Consider the following 22,261-nt stretch of genomic DNA (forward strand, 5'->3'; position numbering starts at 1 on the left):
TGCATGGCACCTTTCTTATGGAAACAACACTACACCTAGCTCAAATCTATTGAAGTGACACAACTTGTGAGCCGGGGTGATGTTGTTTTCAAAAGAAAGCAGCCATGTTTTTCTAATCCAGAATAACCCCTTCAACAAGTAACCTATGTGTGAATCTATGGCTCCATATCTCCTTTGTAGTTGTTGGCCATCTTTTCAATAGGTTAGACTGCATTCCAGTTACTTGGGGCAGAACTCACACATAGACATCTTAGGTTACATTCCAACCAGTTAACCAACCTCTCAATGATTCGGTGACACTTGTTTTCATGTTTTCACTGCATATATTGGTGGAAAAACATGAGAAAGCGCCATTTGTGGGATTCCATTGTCTTCTTGCTAGCAAAACAAGTTGACGAAATGCTTTTTTGTTGTTCTTTACTATAAGGAGTATGCTTTTTTTTTTCTACTCAGGATAGGTAGCTGTGTTTTACCATTACAAAGTCTTATTTCAGGTACGACTAAAAGTTACATACTAATGTCAGAACCAGACAGTTTTACAGAGAGGAAGGGCGCTGCTTATCTCTTCTGCAGAAAAAGTCTCTTTTCCATACTCTTTAAAGGGGTAATCCAGTGAAATTTTTTTTTTAAATCAACTGGTACCAAAAAGTTAAACAGATTTGTAAATTGCTTCTATTTAAAAATCTTAAAGGGGTATTCCGGGATCTAAGCTTTTATCCCCTATCCAGAAGATAGGGGATACAATGTCTGATCACGGGGGGACCCCCCACGAGCTCCCTGCAGCACCCGTATTGTATGCGGGCCTGTGTCTCCAGTGTCGGAAACTGGAGACATGACGTAATGTCGCGCACCCCGTGACGCCACGCCCCCTCCGTTCATGTCTATGGGAGGGGGCGTAATATTCAAGAAAATTGCAACCTGTAGTGTAGTATTCTTGCTATAAAAATACCAGAACCTGAACTGACCCCATTAGAGGGATCCAGCTGAATTGGGACTTTTAAAATACTGATCCATTTTAGCTGTTACGGCACAGTTCTGAACAGAACCCAAGATGCTAATAAGAGTCATAGAAACTGAGAAGCCTTTATGGACATATGCTGTCTATTTAGGGTATGTTCACACATACTGTATATGCTGCAGATTTTACGCTGGGAATTGTCTCAGATTTTAGGTTGTGTATAAAAAAAAATTACATAAAATCAGCATAAAATCTGCTTGATGACCAGAGTTTGATGATCAGTTGTCAGTTTGTGGTATCACCAAGTGGTCAGGCATATATACGCATCCTTAATATGCCTGTGTGAAGCTGGCCTAACCAATCTCCCAGGAAGGCCTATACTTTTGAGAATATCGTCCCCTACATCCCAATCTACTCACCTGTTCCGTTCCCCGGCTGTCACGTCCTGGCGCGCACTGCTCCGCTCTCTAGGGCACGCGCGTGCCGGCTCTCTAAGATTTAAAGGGCCAGTGCACCACTAATTGGTGCCTGGTCCAACCAGTGTAATTGGCTTCCATCTGCTCCAGGCTTATTTAAACCCACTTCCCCTTCCTGTCCTTGCCGGATCTTGTTGCCTCAGTGCCTAGTGAAAGCGTTTTTGTGTATGCCCTTACCAGTGTTACCAGACCTTCTGCCGTTGCCCTTGACTACGAACCTTGCCGCCTTCCCTGACCTTCTGCTACGTCTGACCTCGCCTCTGTCTAGTCCTCCTGTCCCACGCCACTCTCAGCAGTCAGTGAGGTTGAGCCGTTACCGGTGGACACGACCTGGTTGCTACCGCCGCAGCAAGACCATCCCGCTTTGCGGCGGGCTCTGGTGAAAACCAGTAGCAACTTAGAACCGGTCCTCCGGTACGGTCCACGCCAATCCCTCTCTGACACAGAGGATCCACCTTCAGCCTGCCGAATCCTGACACTGTGTAAAGCAACCAATGTGTCTAATTTTTGGCTTCCTAACCACCCCCAGCGGCCATCAGGGGCCCAGTGAGATACGTGCAACTATGCAACATTTATGGCATATCTTGATATAGATATGACTTTATTTTCCTAGACGATAACACGACTTTAATTTTGTCCTTTTTTTTTTTTTTTTTTGTATATTGAAATATGGGATGACATATTCAACAATTGCCAGAAGTAGCTCTCAAACCAGTTTATGGTTCTCTTTACATATGGAGCGCTTTATGTCGCAATTCATTACATACGGTATTCTGTTAATACTTTGTTGCAGATTTTCCATGATGCGTCTTAGCAGCAGACTTTATGAGAATCCCCCACTCACATATACCAGGTGTAATGCTGCAGAGTGAATACAGCCAGGCCTGTCTTTTCAGCCATACTGCATAGGCCTGATCCCTGAAGGCTGTTGCTAGGAGACCGCTCCACAGACATGCAGGAAATGTCTGCTCGGAGCAGCTGCATTAAGCCCCCCACTCCTACCGACATGTACTCAATGCCTTGAGGGGGCTTTAACTCTCCAAGAGGGTGTGGGAAGGTTATGAATCCCAGTGGGAGACTGAAGTGGAGGTCAGACGTCCTGATATGTAATGTTTTCAAAGGAACCATAGTATTGTTTAATACTTACTATGTCGCCCTACCTAAAACTCGATAGGGCTCTGCGCACACAGGCCCTCATTTACTTAGAAAATCGGGTTGTAAGTCTATCTTGCTTTCTTACCCGACTGCTTTTTTTCCCTGGTATTTATTATTATGTCGCATCCTGTTTGTCGCACGTGGTTTTTTTTGGTTTTGGTTTCCAACTCCTCTGAGATGTCGGGAAAAAATCCACAACAATTCAACAAATTTGGGTTGGAAACCTTTATAAATATGTGGGAAAGCTCAGAAATGTCGGGTTACTCCCCTTTTTTGGGTTTGGGAGAATCCACATCGGGTCCGTCGGGAAAAAATGTTGCATCGTGTCGCAGACTGGCGCACGATGTCTGCGACATGTCGCAGACAAAGATGCGCCAAAAAAACCCGACAAAACAAGTCGGGTTTAGAATAGTAAATGAGGGCCACAGTGTTCAAAGCTGCTGACAGAGATATAAAGTACATCAGGAAGATTTCCTAGCGTATATCTATATATTGGCATACAGCGACATACATCGTCCATAGCATCCCAAATTAAAAATGTATACTGTATTGTATATTGTTTATCTTATTAATTTTTTTTTTTTTTTGCAGTGGCCCTCTGTACTTTCCTGTATTTACACAGTAGAAAAAAAAAAAGAAAAAAAAATTTTGCGCCAAAATTTTGGTGTGAAAAATCTAGACCACATTTTCAAATAGCTTTGTGCCGCGGGTTACACTGTTCACGTCAGTTTTGTAAAAGTGGGCGTGTCCACGTAAATTGTCTGCGTTACATCATATTTTCAAAGGGGTGAGAGTCCAGTTTACATCAAAGGTGTTATTTAAGTAATTATAAAAAAAAAAGAAATAATTTTTATTGAAAAATGTTATAAAAAAATATATATGTATATAAATTTTTTCCTTGGTCACTGCACTTGGTCACATTTAAGCTCAGAAATGTTTTATTTATACAGTTATTGCTTGTCTGGGCACTAGTAACCATGGAATATTTTGTGAGAGGTTTCGGACAGAATTTTCTAGGGTGTAAAATTTGGTGCAAAAATCGGAATTTTGCGCCCGATTTCCCCCCCCCCCCCCAAAAAAAACAATATGGCTGAAAAAAAATTTGGGGCATGAAAAAACTATCAAAAGTGGCGCGAAAATTAATTTTCACATATTTTCAAAGCAGCACAAGAGACCTTTGAAAATGTGAGGACAAAAAAAAGGGTGAATAATATCGCTGGGACAGAAATTACAGTAGTTTTTGGGAATCTCCCCCACAGTCTTCACAGAGTTTTGTACTGTGTTCCGTGGCTGTTAGGCATAGTCCACTCAGTGTTATTGGCGTCCATATTAGGTATACTTCGGTATCTTGTTAAAAAAAAGGGATGCCGATGTGACCTGCTGCAGCCCCTGATTGACTGATAGACCAGGTCCACATTTTTGTTTTGCCTGGATAACCCTTATAGGACATTATGGTTCTACATTATCAATAATAATATATCAATAGGATGTTCCAGAAATGTATGATACGTGGCGGTCTGATAATGGGTGCCAACACCAATCACCAACATAAAGTGCTGAGCTGATGTCTCATGAGTAAAGACAAGTGGGGACGACATGACCCAGGTCATGGCATTGATTAAAAGATCCTGGCTAGGAAAGACTGGTCTATATAGAGGACAGGAGCTTCTTCAGGGTCCTGTACAGTACACACAAAATGGAGCCGCCCTTACCGGTGTCCAAAGGAGCAGCTAACCCTGGCACAGGTAAAGAGTAATACAGAACATGTAGCACATCCCTGTATTGTAGGGAGGCTCTACCAGACAGTCAGTGCATGCACTTTAGTAGTACAGGTGTAAATTTCCATTCTGATTGGTCAGTTCTTCCAGCCATTGACAAGTGTCACAGATCTGGACTATCCATAGCATTGTATGTTGAGTCTGGTTTCAAGTTACAGTGGTCCAGAAAAGACCATCGTATGTTGAAACTATTGTATGTTGAGGCCATTGTAATTTGAGGGATCACTGTATATAAAATTCTACGTATGTGTGTATGTGTTTTATATATGTATGTTCCAGCATAACTTCTTGCTGGATATATTTAGATAAAATTTAGTACACATGTTACTGTTACGCCGAGCGCTCCGGGTCCCCGCTCCTCCCCGGAGCGCTCGCAACATCCTCGCTACGGCAGCGCCCCGGTCAGATCCACTGACCGGGTGCGCTGCGATACCGCCTCCAGCCGGGATGCGATTCGCGATGCGGGTGGCGCCCGCTCGCGATGCGCACCCCGGCTTCCGTACCTGACTCGCTCTCCCTCGGTCCTGTCCCGGCGCGCGCGGCCCCGCTCCCTAGGGCGCGCGCGCGCCGGGTCTCTGCGATTTAAAGGGCCACTGCGCCACTGATTGGCGCAGTGGTTCCAATTAGTGTCTTCACCTGTGCACTCCCTATGTATACCTCACTTCCCCTGCACTCCCTCGCCGGATCTTGTTGCCCTTGTGCCTAGTGAAAGCGTTCCCTTGTGTGTTCCTAGCCTGTGTTCCAGACCTCCTGCCGTTGCCCCTGACTACGATCCTTGCTGCCTGCCCCGACCTTCTGCTACGTCCGACCTTGCTTTTGTCTACTCCCTTGTACCGCGCCTATCTTCAGCAGTCAGAGAGGTTGAGCCGTTGCTAGTGGATACGACCTGGTTACTACCGCCGCAGCAAGACCATCCCGCTTTGTGGCGGGCTCTGGTGAACACCAGTAGTAACTTAGAACCGGTCCACTAGCACGGTCCACGCCAATCCCTCTCTGGCACAGAGGATCCACCTCCTGCCAGCCGGCATCGTGACAGTAGATCCGGCCATGGATCCCGCTGAAGTTCCTCTGCCAGTTGTCGCCGACCTCACCACGGTGGTCGCCCAGCAGTCACAACAGATAGCGCAACAAGGCCATCAGCTGTCTCAACTGACCGTGATGCTTCAGCAGCTACTACCACAGCTTCAGCAATCATCTCCTCCGCCAGCTCCTGCACCTCCTCCGCAGCGAGTGGCCGCTTCCAGCCTACGACTATCCTTGCCGGATAAATTTGATGGGGACTCTAAGTTTTGCCGTGGCTTTCTTTCACAATGTTCCCTGCACTTGGAGATGATGTCGGACCAGTTTCCTACTGAAAGGTCTAAGGTGGCTTTCGTAGTCAGCCTTCTGTCTGGAAAAGCTCTGTCATGGGCCACACCGCTCTGGGACCGCAATGACCCCGTCACTGCCTCCGTACACTCCTTCTTCTCGGAAATTCGAAGTGTCTTTGAGGAACCTGCCCGAGCCTCTTCTGCTGAGACTGCCCTGCTGAACCTGGTCCAGGGTAATTCTTCCGTTGGCGAGTACGCCATACAATTCCGTACTCTTGCTTCCGAATTATCCTGGAATGATGAGGCCCTCTGCGCGACCTTTAAAAAAGGCCTATCCAGCAACATTAAAGATGTTCTGGCCGCACGAGAAATTCCTGCTAACCTACATGAACTCATTCATCTAGCCACTCGCATTGACATGCGTTTTTCCGAAAGGCGTCAGGAGCTCCGCCAGGATATGGACTTTGTTCGCACGAGGCGTTTTTTCTCCCCGGCTCCTCTCTCCTCTGGTCCTCTGCAATCCGTTCCTGTGCCTCCCGCCGTGGAGGCTATGCAAGTTGACCGGTCTCGCCTGACACCTCAAGAGAGGACACGACGCCGCATGGAGAATCTCTGCCTGTACTGTGCCGGTACCGAACACTTCCTGAAGGATTGTCCTATCCGTCCTCCCCGCCTGGAAAGACGTACGCTGACTCCGCACAAAGGTGAAACAGTCCTTGATGTCAACTCTGCTTCTCCACGTCTTACTGTGCCTGTGCGGATATCTGCCTCTACCTTCTTCTTCTCCACTAAGGCCTTCTTGGATTCCGGATCTGCAGGAAACTTTATTTTGGCCTCTCTCATCAACAGGTTCAACATCCCAGTGACCAGTCTCGCCAGACCCCTCTACATCAATTGCGTTAACAATGAAAGATTGGACTGTGCCGTGCGTTACCGCACGGAACCCCTCCTAATGTGCATCGGACCTCATCACGAAAAAATTGAGTTTTTGGTCCTCCCCAATTGCACTTCCGAAATTCTCCTTGGACTACCATGGCTTCAACGCCATTCCCCTACCCTTGATTGGTCCACAGGGGAGATCAAGAGCTGGGGTACCTCTTGTTTCAAAGACTGCCTTAAACCGGTTCCCAGTACTCCCTGCCGTGACCCTGTGGTTCCCCCTGTAACCGGTCTCCCTAAGGCCTATATGGACTATGCTGACGTATTTTGCAAAAAACAAGCTGAGACTTTACCTCCTCACAGGCCTTATGACTGTCCTATTGACCTCCTTCCGGGCACTACTCCACCCCGGGGCAGAATTTATCCTCTGTCCGCCCCAGAGACTCTTGCTATGTCTGAATACATCCAGGAAAATTTAAAAAAGGGGTTTATCCGCAAATCCTCCTCTCCTGCCGGAGCTGGATTTTTCTTTGTGTCCAAGAAAGATGGCTCCCTACGTCCTTGCATTGACTACCGCGGACTTAATAAAATCACGGTAAAGAACCGCTACCCCCTACCTCTTATCTCTGAACTCTTTGATCGCCTCCAAGGTGCCCACATCTTTACCAAACTGGACTTAAGAGGTGCTTATAATCTCATCCGCATCAGGGAGGGGGACGAATGGAAAACTGCATTTAACACTAGAGATGGACACTTTGAGTATCTGGTCATGCCCTTTGGCCTGTGCAACGCCCCTGCCGTCTTCCAAGACTTTGTTAATGAAATTTTTCGTGATCTCTTATATTCCTGTGTTGTTGTGTATCTGGACGATATTCTGATTTTTTCTGCCAACTTAGAAGAACACCGCCAGCATGTCCGCATGGTTCTTCAGAGACTTCGAGACAATCAACTTTATGCCAAAATGGAGAAATGTCTGTTTGAATGTCAATCTCTTCCTTTCCTAGGATACTTGGTCTCTGGCCAGGGACTACAAATGCATCCAGATAAACTCTCTGCCGTCTTAGATTGGCCACGCCCCTCCGGACTCCGTGCTATCCAACGTTTTTTGGGGTTCGCCAATTATTACAGACAATTTATTCCACATTTTTCCACCATTGTGGCTCCTATCGTGGCTTTAACCAAGAAGAATGCCAATCCTAAGTCCTGGCCTCCTCAAGCGGAAGACGCTTTTAAACGGCTCAAGTCTGCCTTTTCTTCTGCTCCCGTGCTCTCCAGACCTGACCCATCTAAACCCTTCCTATTGGAGGTTGATGCCTCCTCAGTGGGAGCTGGAGCGGTCCTTCTACAAAAAAACTCTTCCGGGCATGCTGTTACTTGTGGGTTTTTTTCTAGGACCTTCTCTCCGGCGGAGAGGAACTACTCCATCGGGGATCGAGAGCTACTGGCCATTAAATTAGCACTTGAGGAATGGAGGCATCTGCTGGAGGGATCAAAATTTCCAGTTATCATTTACACCGATCACAAGAATCTCTCCTATCTCCAGTCTGCCCAACGGCTGAATCCTCGCCAGGCCAGGTGGTCTCTGTTCTTTGCCCGTTTTAATTTTGAAATTCACTTTCGCCCTGCCGACAAGAACATTAGGGCCGATGCTCTCTCTCGTTCCTCGGATGCCTCGGAAGTAGAGCTCTCTCCGCAACACATCATTCCTCCTGACTGCCTGATCTCCACTTCTCCAGCCTCCATCAGGCAAACTCCTCCAGGGAAGACCTTTGTCTCTCCACGCCAACGCCTCGGAATCCTCAAATGGGGTCACTCCTCCCATCTCGCAGGCCATGCGGGCATCAAGAAATCCTTGCAACTCATCTCTCGTTTCTATTGGTGGCCGACTCTGGAGACGGATGTTGTTGATTTTGTGCGGGCCTGCACTGTCTGTGCCCGGGATAAGACTCCTCGCCAGAAGCCTGCTGGTCTCCTTCATCCTCTGCCTGTCCCCGAACAGCCTTGGTCTCTGATTGGTATGGACTTTATTACAGACTTACCCCCATCCCGTGGCAACACTGTTGTTTGGGTGGTCGTTGATCGATTTTCCAAGATGGCGCATTTTATTCCTCTTCCTGGTCTTCCTTCAGCGCCTCAGTTGGCAAAACAATTTTTTGTACACATTTTTCGTCTTCACGGGTTGCCCACGCAGATCGTCTCGGATAGAGGCGTCCAATTCGTGTCAAAATTCTGGAGGGCTCTCTGTAAACAACTCAAGATTAAATTAAACTTTTCTTCTGCTTATCATCCTCAATCCAATGGGCAAGTAGAAAGAATTAACCAGGTCCTGGGTGATTATTTACGGCATTTTGTTTCCTCCCGCCAGGATGACTGGGCAGATCTTCTACCATGGGCCGAATTCTCGTACAACTTCAGAGTCTCTGAATCTTCTTCCAAATCCCCATTTTTCGTGGTGTACGGCCGTCACCCTCTTCCCCCCCTCCCTACTCCTTTGCCCTCTGGTTTGCCCGCTGTGGATGAAATAACTCGTGATCTTTCCACCATATGGAAAGAGACCCAAAATTCTCTCTTACAGGCTTCATCGCGCATGAAAAAGTTTGCCGATAAGAAAAGAAGAGCTCCCCCCATTTTTTCTCCCGGAGACGAGGTATGGCTCTCCGCTAAATATGTCCGCTTCCGTGTTCCCAGCTACAAATTGGGACCACGCTATCTTGGTCCTTTCAAAATCTTGTGCCAAATTAATCCTGTCTCTTACAAACTTCTTCTTCCTCCTTCTCTTCGTATTCCTAATGCCTTTCATGTCTCTCTTCTTAAACCACTCATCATCAACCGTTTCTCTCCCAAACTTATTTCTCCTACTCCTGTCTCCGGTTCTTCAGACATCTTCTCCGTAAAGGAGATACTCGCCTCCAAAAAGGTCAGAGGAAAAACTTTTTTTTTAGTTGACTGGGAGGGCTGTGGTCCTGAAGAGAGATCCTGGGAACCTGAGGACAATATCCTAGATAAAAGTCTGGTCCTCAGGTTCTCAGGCTCTAAGAAGAGGGGGAGACCCAAGGGGGGGGGGGTACTGTTACGCCGAGCGCTCCGGGTCCCCGCTCCTCCCCGGAGCGCTCGCAACATCCTCGCTACGGCAGCGCCCCGGTCAGATCCACTGACCGGGTGCGCTGCAATACCGCCTCCAGCCGGGATGCGATTCGCGATGCGGGTGGCGCCCGCTCGCGATGCGCACCCCGGCTTACGTACCTGACTCGCTCTCCCTCGGTCCTGTCCCGGCGCGCGCGGCCCCGCTCCCTAGGGCGCGCGCGCGCCGGGTCTCTGCGATTTAAAGGGCCACTGCGCCACTGATTGGCGCAGTGGTTCCAATTAGTGTCTTCACCTGTGCACTCCCTATGTATACCTCACTTCCCCTGCACTCCCTCGCCGGATCTTGTTGCCCTTGTGCCTAGTGAAAGCGTTCCCTTGTGTGTTCCTAGCCTGTGTTCCAGACCTCCTGCCGTTGCCCCTGACTACGATCCTTGCTGCCTGCCCCGACCTTCTGCTATGTCCGACCTTGCTTTTGTCTACTCCCTTGTACCGCGCCTATCTTCAGCAGTCAGAGAGGTTGAGCCATTGCTAGTGGATACGACCTGGTTACTACCGCCGCAGCAAGACCATCCCGCTTTGCGGCGGGCTCTGGTGAACACCAGTAGTAACTTAGAACCGGTCCACTAGCACGGTCCACGCCAATCCCTCTCTGGCACAGAGGATCCACCTCCTGCCAGCCGGCATCGTGACAGTTACTAATCAAATTAAATATAGTAGAGTTTAGGGATGTCCCGATACTGACAATCTCTGCAGCCTGAGAGTGAAACAGCGAAGTCTGGACAGTTAAATCATACTTTACCACAATGTCAGTCTGGCGGCAGGATGTTTATAACTCTCAGGTAGGAAGACTGGGCAATGCCGGATACTGATATAGTTCACTATAATGGAGAAGAACCATGCATGTGCATCTGCCTGTTAGCAGGGGACATGGGATTTTAGGATTGGTGGGGATCCTGGTAGTGAAATCCTTATCAACATCACACAATTATGAGATATATTTAATCAGTAGCATACGTAGATAAGGTATACCTGATCTGAGGAATAGGGGGTCCCCCCCTCGAAACGCATCACTTCTTTGAATTTGTTTAATCAAATGAACATTCCTGCTAAAGGTTACCTCAGGATCTCTTTGACTCATTTCCACCATCTGATGACCAAGCTGGCAGCGCCTGGAATATACAGGTCTGTTTCTTCTCCCATATTGTAATTCCTATCAGGATAAGTGTACACTTGTTCCTGGGACCCTCCAGCTCAGAAGCAACTTGGACATCTTCGAGTACCCCTTACGGGGTGATATGCGCAATTTCTAACTTGTTGAGGTGAGCAGCCACCTATAAGAGTCGTGGGTCTCCCACATACATACGGTTGTGACCCGCAATACCAGGGGTAATACACAAGGCGCCGTTCTCAGTTTTCTTTTTTCCTTTATTACCATTTAAAAAATGGCAGTTTCCACAGGCCCCTTGTGAATGAAGTGGTAATGCACTTGCATGGCCACTGCTACAGTCACCACTAACAGAGATGGCGCTTCGTTTTTTCTGTCGGTCTCATAGAAGTGAATGAAGTGGTGGTCAGCCAAGCCCACTACTGCTCTGTTTACACTGGGCACTCAGAGACTGCTATTTTCTTGATCAGCGGTGGTCCTGACAGTCAGACCCCCAGTGATCACTTATAATTTATCCTAAGGCAGGACACTGCTATAAGTGGGCCAACCCATCTAAAGTATTTTATATATATATATATATATATATATATATATTTCCTATGTGTGTCCGTTGGGAAACATTTCCAGTGGTAGCATGACATTAAAGGATTGCTATATATGCAATATTAAAATATATTTAAAGGGGTTCTCCACCATAAGGTGATTTTAGTATGTACCTGGCATACAGTAATGGACATGCTTAGGAAGGATCTGCGCTTGTCTTGGGGCTAAATGGCTATGTTGTCAGATTACCATAACACTGTGGCTAGCTTTTTGTGAAATTGTATTTCCTGTTTGACTTTTCTTTTTTTGACTACAAATCCCACAATTCCATTTTCCTCCCTCCCACACATCAGCCACCCCACCCATTGAAACAAAAATGAGCTGCATCCATTCAAAGACCTGTGGTTTTCAATCAGGGTGCCTACAGCTGTTGCATTAGTTGCAGATTGATCTCTCTCCCACCAAGCGATGGCTCCACCCATTGAAGCAGACAGGTTCCCTGTCATCAGCTGACTAGTGATGTCAGGTCTCGGCAGCATTGCAACCTGGGAAAAATCTGAGACAACAGTCATTTTGTATGCTGATACAAATAAATATCGGGGTGAAAATCACAGAAGAATTGTGAGAAAACCGTCACACACAGGTACAGACACTATATTATGAACTACACTAACTTTACAGCCCCTGTGGCATAGTCAAATAAAATAAATCCCCGGAATACCCTTTTAAGTGACCCAAAGAGTTGAACTTTCTTATGTTTTTACTTTCATAATACACAGTACAATACTTAGTACTAATTGTATGGATGCGAAAGGTTTGTGCATATACAATGCTGAAAGAGTTGCCAGTCAGATTTATTAGCCTAGAGAAATTTGCCATTGTTAATTGCAGATTTCTCTGCGTTGATGTCATTGCTTCTTGTGTGTTGCCATTGTAAGTTTTGCAATGCCATATTAATACCATACAACAGCAAGTTGATTCCAGGGTGGCCTTTTGTTGTTGTGGATCAAGGGCGTGGATCCAGCCTATTTACTACTGTTGGGCAGTGCTGCGTGTGGCACTATTGCTGGCACTCTCTCCCCACACATACAATCGTCTGCATCTAGAAGGAAGTGGAGAATCCTCCCATCGAGTCAGGGAGTGGCTCGGCCTTTTAAACTCGTAAACCGGTTTTGCCAATATAATGTGACAGGTTAAAATGCAGCCTCTGAATTATAAACATGAGCTCATACATGTTATAATTTCCTGATGCTGTAGCCAGCTCCCTGATGACATTACGATAGGAGAAAGTACAATTTTGTTTAGACGATTCTAACATTTTTGCTAATACAACTCAGTCGTATAATGAATTTGCATTCTTATTTAATTTCCTTTTCAATGACTGTTATTTCCTATTGTGTATAGCCATATGGGTCCAAGCACAGGAAGGAGGAAAACATCATCTGGGACTATAATTTCTGGTGGCCATAAGGCTAGTGATACACGGTATCTAGAGTTGCGATCTTGCATTGTGACATTAAATCTAATAATTGTCATTTTGGTTGCGTTGTATTGCCGACCTGATGTGACCTGAGGGATTCATGGTCCCAGGTTACAACTTGCATGAGACTTTGCTGACATTGACCTCAATAGTTAGTTAGTTAGTTAGTTATGTGCGACTACTACCGGCTTGCAGCTTCTCTTCAATTTGGCTCTTTTTTTGCAGCCAAATTGCAATTTTTAACATAGTGACAGCAAATTATATATATATATATATATATATATATATATATATATGTGTACATATACATATACATACATATATATATATATATAAAGATCACTCATGGGTGTGCATACGGCACTGAGGACGTGGGAGGATCTCTACAGATTACTGGGGAACGCTGCTGAGAGTACTATGGTGCTCTGGCTTATGGATAAGTGTTCATGGTAATCCAACATAGAAGGTAATAGAAATAAAGCCGGCACTCACCGTTCTTCTCAAAATTCTTGCTTTATTGTGCTTCACATAAATTCAGGGGTAGGGAACAGACGTGGGGGGATTACCTATGTAATCCCCCCACGTCTGTTCCCTACCCCTGAATTTATGTGAAGCACAATAAAGCAAGAATTTTGAGAAGAACGGTGAGTGCCGGCTTTATTTCTATTACCTTCTATGTTGGATTACATATATATATATATATATATATATATATATATATATTGGTGCAAATCAAAAAATGTTGCAGTTTCTTGTAATACTTTTTTTGTTGAACTAACATTTTTTGATTTGCATCTGCATCACTGGACTAATATGGCTACTCAAATGTACTACATATATATATATATATATATATATATATATATACACAGTGACCCCTCGACCTACAATGGCCCCGACATACGATAATTTCAACATGCGATGGCCTCTCAGAGGCCATCGCATGTTGAAGGCAGCATCAACATACGATGCTTTTGTATGTCGGGGCCATCGCAGAAACGGCTATCCGGCAGCGCAGACTGCTTCAGCTGCCACCGGATAGCCGTTTACGGTGCCCTGTGAGCTCTGGTGATGTCTCTTACCTGTCCTCGGGGCTCCGGAGCGTCCACTTCGGGATCCCCTGCATCGTCGCCACTCTCCATCGAAGTCATCACGTCGCTGCGCACGCCGTCCCGTCATCCAATAGGAGCGGCATGCGTAGCGACGTGATGGCGGCGACGGAGAGCGAGGATCCCGGGGAAGCAGAGGCCTTGCTGGAGCGTCGGGGACATCCCCGGGGATGCGGCGACAGCGATGGACAGTGGTGACGAGCGGTGACAGTTCGGAGCGGCGGGGACAGGTGAGTACAACTTTCTCTAACAGTGGTCTACAACCTGTGGACCTCCAGATGTTGCAAAACTACAACACCCAGCATGCCCGGACAGCCAACGGCTGTCCGGGCATTGCTGGGTGTTGTAGTTTTGCAACATCTGGAGGTCCGCAGGTTGTAGACCACTGTCCTATACTTTACATTGCACGGATCCCTCAACATACGATGGTTTCAACAAATGAGGGTCCGTTTGGAATGGATTACCATCGTATGTTGAGGGACCACTGTATGTATATGTCACAATGTAAAGCCTAAAGGTGCCCATACATTGTCAATAACTGTCAGCTGAACTGTTTCCCGACCTCCCCATACACATGAACGTTTGGCGCGGCCGAATGTTCTTGTGTTCTCTATGGAGAGGGGAAGGGTAGACCATAGTCAGACTCTTACACTGGATCATACCTCTAAGAACAGAAGGTGCGGATGATAAAATCCAGCACGCCTGACCACCACCAACATAATCTGTCGGTGGAGAGTCGCGGGGGGGGGGGGCGCCATACACCTTAGATAGTTGACTGTACTCACCATTCGGGTAGGGTCACTCGTAGCGCATACGCAGCATATTTGATGTTGCGGATGCGCTAATGAATGTTCCTAGAGTGTGCCTCCTGCTGTGCCCTGCTTTGTCGCTCGTAGTCGCAATCAGCTGCTATGAGCAGACACAAACAACGCAGCCACTCTCTGCCTAGCTCAGGGAGCAGGGGAGGCAGCTGCGATGTCTGTGAGTACACTGCGTATGGGTGCAGCGACTCGCAGATCACTGTGTGTCTGCTCATTGCGGCGGATTGCGGCTACGAGCAGACAAAGCAGGGCACAGCAGGAGGCACACCCTAGGGATGATCATTAGGGCATCCGCAGTGTCAAATATGCTGCGGATGCGCTACGTGTGACCTTAGCCTTCATCAGAAAAGGGTTTGTGGATTGAACTACACAACGTACAGTTTTCTTTGGCAATTGTAGCACTCTCTGCATCGATCTTCACAGAACGGGTGGGAGACCAATGCTGGACTTACACTTTAAGAATATGCATTTTCAGCCATTTTAATTAATGCGAAATGCAGGGGGTGTAGCCATAATGCCCTTTTAGACAAATATGTTATGTGAGGGGCCATATACAACATTATAAAAAAACATGTATTATAAAACAGGGTAGATGCAGGGCTTATTTTTTTAGATTTTGTATTTGGGACCAGAAATTACACCTTTAGTGAGAGGTGACCTGGGAGACCTGGAGACCAAAAGTGGTCACCCAACTTACCCAAAATCCGAGTGTTTTACATTAAAGCTCATACGGTTTTTACTTGCCTTTCTTCTAGTCATTCTATAGCATACTATGCAGACAACTCATAGTGATACTAGGTATAAGATAAAATCTGGATAGTGAGAGGATTGTAGAACAAAGTGACGTAAGGTAAAGGAATCTTGTATTGTACCCTCCAAATGTTTGTTCGCTCTGAAGTGGAAAAAGCCGTTCGGTTAAAAATTGAAAGAGCCCCAGGCACACGAAGAGGTGTGACACATACACACTGTTGTGCTTAGTACGACAAAGTCAGTGACCCATGTACGACAAACAAAGTTTATAGTGCTCCCTGTTTTCTTACAGGACGCTGTATACAGTGGTCGCTCAACATACGATGGTAATCCGTTCCAAACGGACCATCGTTTGTTGAAACCATCGTATGTTGAGGGATCCGTGCAATGTAAAGTATAGGACAGTGGTCTACAACCTGCGGACCTCCAGATGTTGCAAAACTACAACACCCAGCATGCCCGGACAGCCAACGGCTGTCCGGGCATGCTGGGTGTTGTAGTTTTGCAACATCTGGAGGTCCGCAGGTTGTAGACCACTGTTAGAGAAAGTTGTACTCACCTGTCCCCGCCGCTCCGGACAGTCACCGCTCGTCACCGCTGTCCATCGCTGTCGCCGCGTCCCCGGGGTGTCCCCGACGCTCCGGCAAGGCCTCTGCTTCCCCGGCATCCTCGCTCTCCGTCGCCGCCATCACGTCGCTACGCACGACTGCTCCTATTGGATGACGGGACGGCGTGCGCAGCGACGTGATGACGACGATGGAGAGCGCCGACGATGCAGGGGATCCCGAAGAGGACGCGCCGGAACCCCGACGACAGGTAAGAGACATCATCGGAGCTCACGGGGCACCGTAAACGGCTATCCGGTGGCAGCTGAAGCAGTCTGTGCTGCCGGATAGCCGTTTATGCGATGGCCCCGACATAAAAAAGCATTGTATGTTGATGCTGCCTCTGAGAGGCCATCGCATGTTGAAATTATCGTATGTCGGGGCCATCGTAGGTCGAGGGGTCACTGTACTGCAAAGGCCTCAAATTATCATTCCACCATAGAAAAATAACTACATACCTTCATATCCTAAGAGCCCCTAGACACAAGGAGTGTGCGAACAGGACCGTGCATGCTATCACTGGATCATTTGTGTGGCCCTTCACTTGCATCATTGTCGCTTGCTCATCTCCTGTTTATACAGCGAGATGTGCGGCCGACCAATGATGAACTTTGGGGTCACATGATCCCAGTGATCTGCAAACGAACAGATAATTAGTGTTTGGCCGGTAATCGTCCTATGCGAAAGGCCTTTAAAGGGTACTCCGGTGAAAAACTATTTATCAACTGGTGCCAGAAAGTTAAACAGATTTGTAATTTCTATTGTAACTTCTACTTCTATTTAAAAAATCCTAATCCTTCCAGTACCTATCAGCTGTTGTATGCTCCAGAGGAAGTTGTGTAGTTCTTTCCAGTCTGACCACAGTGCTCTCTGCTGACATCTCTGTCCACGTCAGGAATTGTCCAGAGCAGGATAGGTTTGCTATGGGGATTTGCTCCTGCTCTGGACAGTTCCTGACACAGGCAGAGGTTTCAGCAGAGAGCACTGTGGTCAGACAGAAAGGAAATTCAAAAAGAAAAGAACTTCCTGTGGCGCATACCGCAGCTTATAAGTACTGGAAGGATTAAGATTTTTTAATAGAAGTAATTTACAAATCTGTTTAACTTTTTGGCACCAGTTGATTTTTTTTAAAAAATCGCTTTCCACCGGAGTACCCCTTTAAGGCAAGCTTGTGCCTCTGAATGTTAGATGGAGTTTCTGGTTTAGAAGACCTTTCAGGACCCTTAACTCTTGTGCAGAGCTGAGAGCAGCTAAAACTGTCTCTTTCTTTGAATTACCTGGCATATTTTTTGCTGCTTTTGCTTTGTAGCAGCCTTGATCAGGCTAAACAATGCTTTATACCACGGTTAGCAACAGTCGGATAGGCGTGGCAGTGCCCCGCAGCCGCCACACCTATCCCCTGTATGTCAGCGCAGGGACCGCTGTGTGATTGACACACAGCTCCTCAGTGCATGCGCCCCTTATCTAACAGCGAGCGGGCAGCGAGTTTTCAGAGCAAGCTCTCGCCCCTGATTGCTTCAGTGCGCCTGCGTAATGCTAGAGGCAGAGAATGAGCGGGCTCCCTGGCTCCAGTTAGCGCAGCACGCCGCTGTAAGAAGAAAGGAAAACAGGCTCTTTTTTTTTCTAAAGATGTGTGAGGGAGCGAGCGCTTGTTCTGAAAACTTGCTGCCACTCGTGTGTAAAAATTATAAGGCGCGCATGCGCTGAGGATCTGTATGTCAATCATAGAGGGCTCCCAGCGCTGACATACAGGGGATAGGCATGGCGGCCGTGGGGCATTGCCAAACCTTTCCGACTGTTGCTGACCATGGTAGAAAGCATTTTTTTTTTTCTTGATCAGCAAAAGTTATGCCTAAATTGTAATTGTTAAAAAGTACCTGTCACTAAATAAACTTTTCTAAACTAACTCAGACTATGTTCCCTAAATACTCCTAACACCCCTCTCACCCTTCAGAGCTTTTAAAAACTATGTATCTTACCTTTCTTCTTGCTCACATAGTGAAATCTCTCAGCAGAAGAAAGTGGGCATTTCTCAGCAGGCATGACATCACTGAAGCCTGCTGGGGAACCACTTCCGCCCTCACATTGTTACATAAATAAAAAAGACCTCAAGCTCTGTGCAGCAGCTTTCAGTCGGTGTATCTTTCATTGAGGCTCTGTTCTGCTTTTAGTCTGTGCAGCTGCTTTCAGTGAGCCTCTGTGCAGCTGTCAATCAAGCTCAGTGCAGAGAAACACTTCCTGAGTTTGGTCTCCTGCCATTACAAGCAGGAGACCAAAATCTGACATTTTGACCAGACGGAATGTGTTCTGGCCAAGAAGGGAGACCTTCGGTGGTCAGAAGTATACAGCGAAAAACTAAGAAAATGTTTTATTTTTTTTAATAGAAGCCAATTTCAAAAGTTATTTATTTGGCATAAGGAATAAAATATAAAAAATGATGTTTAATGACAGTGCACATTTAACAACTGTGTCACCCTGAGATTAGTTTATGGGGGACAATTTCATGACAGTTGCGCTTAAATTTCTTCTGTGATAGCACTGCGGGGAAATTGGACTTTTGCTACCTAGCTCCCTTACAGATTACAGGTGATCGCTGCAGCGAGTTCGATCTTTAAAGGGTGCCTCTCATCAAATAAACTTTTGATATATTTTAGATTAATGAATGTTGAATAACTTTCCAATAGCATGTTAATGAAAAATATGCTTCTTTCTATTGTATTTTTCCCGATCAGTCCTGTCAGCAAGCATTTCTGTCTCATGCTGGAGTCCTAAACACTCAGAGCTGCCAGCCTGCTTTGCTCACAGCCTAACAGGCTGTGAACAAAGCAGGCTGGCAGCTCTGAGTGTTCTCCTTTGTGAACAAAGCAGACTGGCAGCTCGTAGTGTTTAGGACTCCAGCATGAGTCTGAAATGCTTGCTGCCAGGACTGGTTGGGAGACCCCTAGTGGTCATTTCTTCAAAGTGGAAAATTAAATAGAAAGAAGCATATTTTTTTATAACATGCAATTGTAAAGTTATTCTGCATACATTAATCTATAATATATCAAAAGTTTTTTTGATGAGAGGTACCCTTTAAGGGTACGTTCACACGCGTGGATTTTCGGCGTATTTTATGCTGCGGATCCGCTGGTGAAGGCTCCGCTCTATGCTGTCTTTACATGTGCCTGCTCGTAGTGGCAATACGCCGCTACCAGCAGGCACACTGCGATGTGCCAGTCGCAGTGTACTCGCACATCGCGGGAGCTCTCTGCCTAGCTCAGAGCAGGGAGAGCGGCCGCGATGTGCGAGTACACCGCACACATCGCTGCAGTGTGTCTCCTCATAGCGGCGTATTTCCGCTACCTACAGGCACATGTAAAGCCAGCATAGAGCGGGGCCTTCACCAGCGGATCCGCAGCTAAATACGCTGCGAAAATCTGCGAGTGTGAACGTACCTTTTAAAGAGCATTTTAACCAAAAATGAAAACAAAAATCTCAGGTAAGTATTGATGGTGTGTGATCGGATTAGGCCTCAAGGCACATTGTCTGCTCTCATACAGTAGAGTAATGTCAACAAAGGTTCTCTACAATCTAACGTGTATGGTTTCATTGTGACTGTCACCCAAGGGCAGATGTCATGGAAAGTGTGTGCCAGGCTTTTTGGATTTCTACACGTAAGATCCTTTGCGGTGTCAGCACATTACCAAAAGAAAAACACAAAAGGGCGCACCTAGGGCAGTAGGTTTGAAATTGGTTGGTAAATAGATAAGTGACTCATCAGATGTTCAACATGACTTTTTACTAATATCTTGGGTAAATAAGCATCTGAAGATAGTTGTAGATCGCAGGTTTTCTTATAGAGGGGTGGCAGGTTATACAGTGGGGTATAGAGGGGTGGCAGGTTATACAGTGGGGTATAGAGGGGTGACAGGTTATACAGTGGGGTATAGAGGGGTGACAGGTTATACAGTGGGGTATAGAGGGGTGACAGGTTATACAGTGGGGTATAGAGGGGTGACAGGTTATACAGTGGGGTATAGAGGGGTGACAGGTTATACAGTGGGGTATAGAGGGGTGACAGGTTATACAGTGGGGTATAGAGGGGTGACAGGTTATACAGTGGGGTATAGAGGGGTGACAGGTTATACAGTGGGGTATAGAGGAGTGACAGGTTATACAGTGGGGTATAGAGGGGTGACAGGTTATACAGTGTTGTATAGAGGGGTGACAGGTTATACAGTGGGGTATAGAGGGGTGACAGGTTATACAGTGGGGTATAGAGGGGTGACAGGTTATACAGTGGGGTATAGAGGGGTGACAGGTGATACAGTGCGGTATAGAGGGGTGACAGGTTATACAGTGGGGTATAGAGGGGTGACAGGTTATACAGTGGGGTATAGAGGGGTGACAGGTTATACAGTGGGGTATAGAGGGGTGACAGGTTATGTGTCTCTGGCATCTGAGTAAGTAAAGTGCAGTTCCTGGTTCAGGACCCCCACCTATTAGTTACAGCAATGAGCTCCATCCTTTGAGGACCTGGTTTGTCCCTTTATTATGCAAACAGCTTATTGAATTCAATGGGGGGATTGGGGCAGGTGAGTATGCCTTTTTTTTTTTTTGGTAATGTGCCCCCAGACATATGTAAAAAATGTTATGTTCCTGGACAACCCCTCTAATGAGACACCGACCCATCTTTAGGGACTTTTAAGTTAGAATAGTCCCCATAAATAGGAGGTTTAGTGGAAGTCAGTGTATTAGGCTGTTTTGTCCTCTGCGATCAGATGTAATCTCTTTGGAATTCTTCTATAAGGGTCTGGCGTAATTCTGCCTAAAATGAAAGCCCAATACACTTCTATGGGATTCCGCACTCCCGTTGACACCTCAACGGGAGTGCGGAATCCCATAGAAGTGTATTGGGCTTTCATTTCATGCGGGATTCCGCCAGTGAAAATTCCGCCATGTGAATAGACCCTTACAGAAGAATTCCATATAGATTACAGCTGATCGCAGAGGACAAAACCGCTTAAAGGGGTTATCCAGGAAAAAACTTTTTTTTATATATCAACTGGCTCCAGAAAGTTAAACAGATTTGTAAATTACTTCTATTAAAAAAATCTGAATCCTTTCAGTGCTTATGAGCTGCTGAAGTTGAGTTGTTCTTTTCTATCTAAGTTCTCTCTGATGACACCTGTCTCGGGAACCACCCAGTTTAGAAGCAATTCCCCATAGCAAACCTTCTCTACTCTGTGCAGTTCCCGAGACAAGCAGAGATGTCAGCAGAGAGCACTGTAGTCAGACAGAAAACAACTCAACTTCAGAAGCTGATAATTATTGAAAGGATTAAGATTTTTTTAATAGTTTCATAGTTAGTAGTTACATAGTTAGTACGGTCGAAAAAAGACATATGTCCATCAAGTTCAACCAGGGAATTGAAGGGTAGGGGTGTAAAAAAAAAAATAGAAGTAATTTACAAATCTGTTTAACTTTCTGGAGACAGTTTTTTCCTGGAATACCCCTTTAATACACTGACTTCCACTAAACCTCCTATTTATGGGGACTATTCTAACTAAAAAGTCCCTAAAGATAGGTCGGTGTCTCATTAGAGGGGTTGGTCAGGGACATAACATTTTTACGTATGTCTGGGGGCACATTACAAAAAAAAAAAAAAAAAAAGACATACTTACCTGCCCCAATCCCCCATAGCTGTTGTCCCAGAAACTGCCTGGCTTAGCAAATCACTGGCCGTAGCAGGGTCCTGCCACAGTCATTGATTGGCTGAGTAAGCACCTTCTGATGAGACAACTTGTCACGGAAGCTGGGAAGTCACAGTAACAAGGGAGGATCGGGAGGAGTTGGAGCCGCAGCTTTGGGGGTTAGCAGCAGGTGAGTATGAGTTCCCATTTATTTTTAATGTGCCCCCAGCAGTTTGAAAGGTTGTCCATGAACATCATTTTTTTTTTACAAAGTCTTAGGCTCTGTTCTCAATGCTGTTACAGGCTACGTTCTGAGTGTTCTGTCAGCTGTCTATATAAACAAAGCCACAATTTTAGTTTTAAAGGGGTTTTCCAGTGGAAACATTTTTTTTTTTTAAATCAACTGGTGCCATAAAGTTAAACAGATTTCTACATTTCTTCTATTTAAAAATCTTGATCCGTCTAGCCTTCTAGTA

The 22,261-nt window shown here is 46.2% G+C and overlaps 1 protein-coding gene across 3 annotated transcripts in view; it reads left to right on the forward strand.

Annotated features, from left to right (window-relative positions):
• Positions 1-22,261, forward strand: part of ERBB2 (erb-b2 receptor tyrosine kinase 2) — a 117,447-nt gene that overhangs the window by 41,816 nt on the left and 53,370 nt on the right. The window contains exon 1 of one of the 3 annotated variants that reach the window (XM_056547801.1): positions 2,148-2,523. The exons of the other annotated variants lie outside the window; for them this stretch is intronic. The gene's annotated coding sequence lies outside the window, so the exon portion shown is untranslated. Of the gene's footprint in view, positions 1-2,147; positions 2,524-22,261 lie in introns of those variants that run through there. 3 annotated transcript variants of the gene reach the window in all.

Source organism: Hyla sarda, chromosome 12 (genome assembly GCF_029499605.1).
Source record: "Hyla sarda isolate aHylSar1 chromosome 12, aHylSar1.hap1, whole genome shotgun sequence".
Lineage (NCBI taxonomy): Eukaryota > Metazoa > Chordata > Amphibia > Anura > Hylidae > Hyla > Hyla sarda.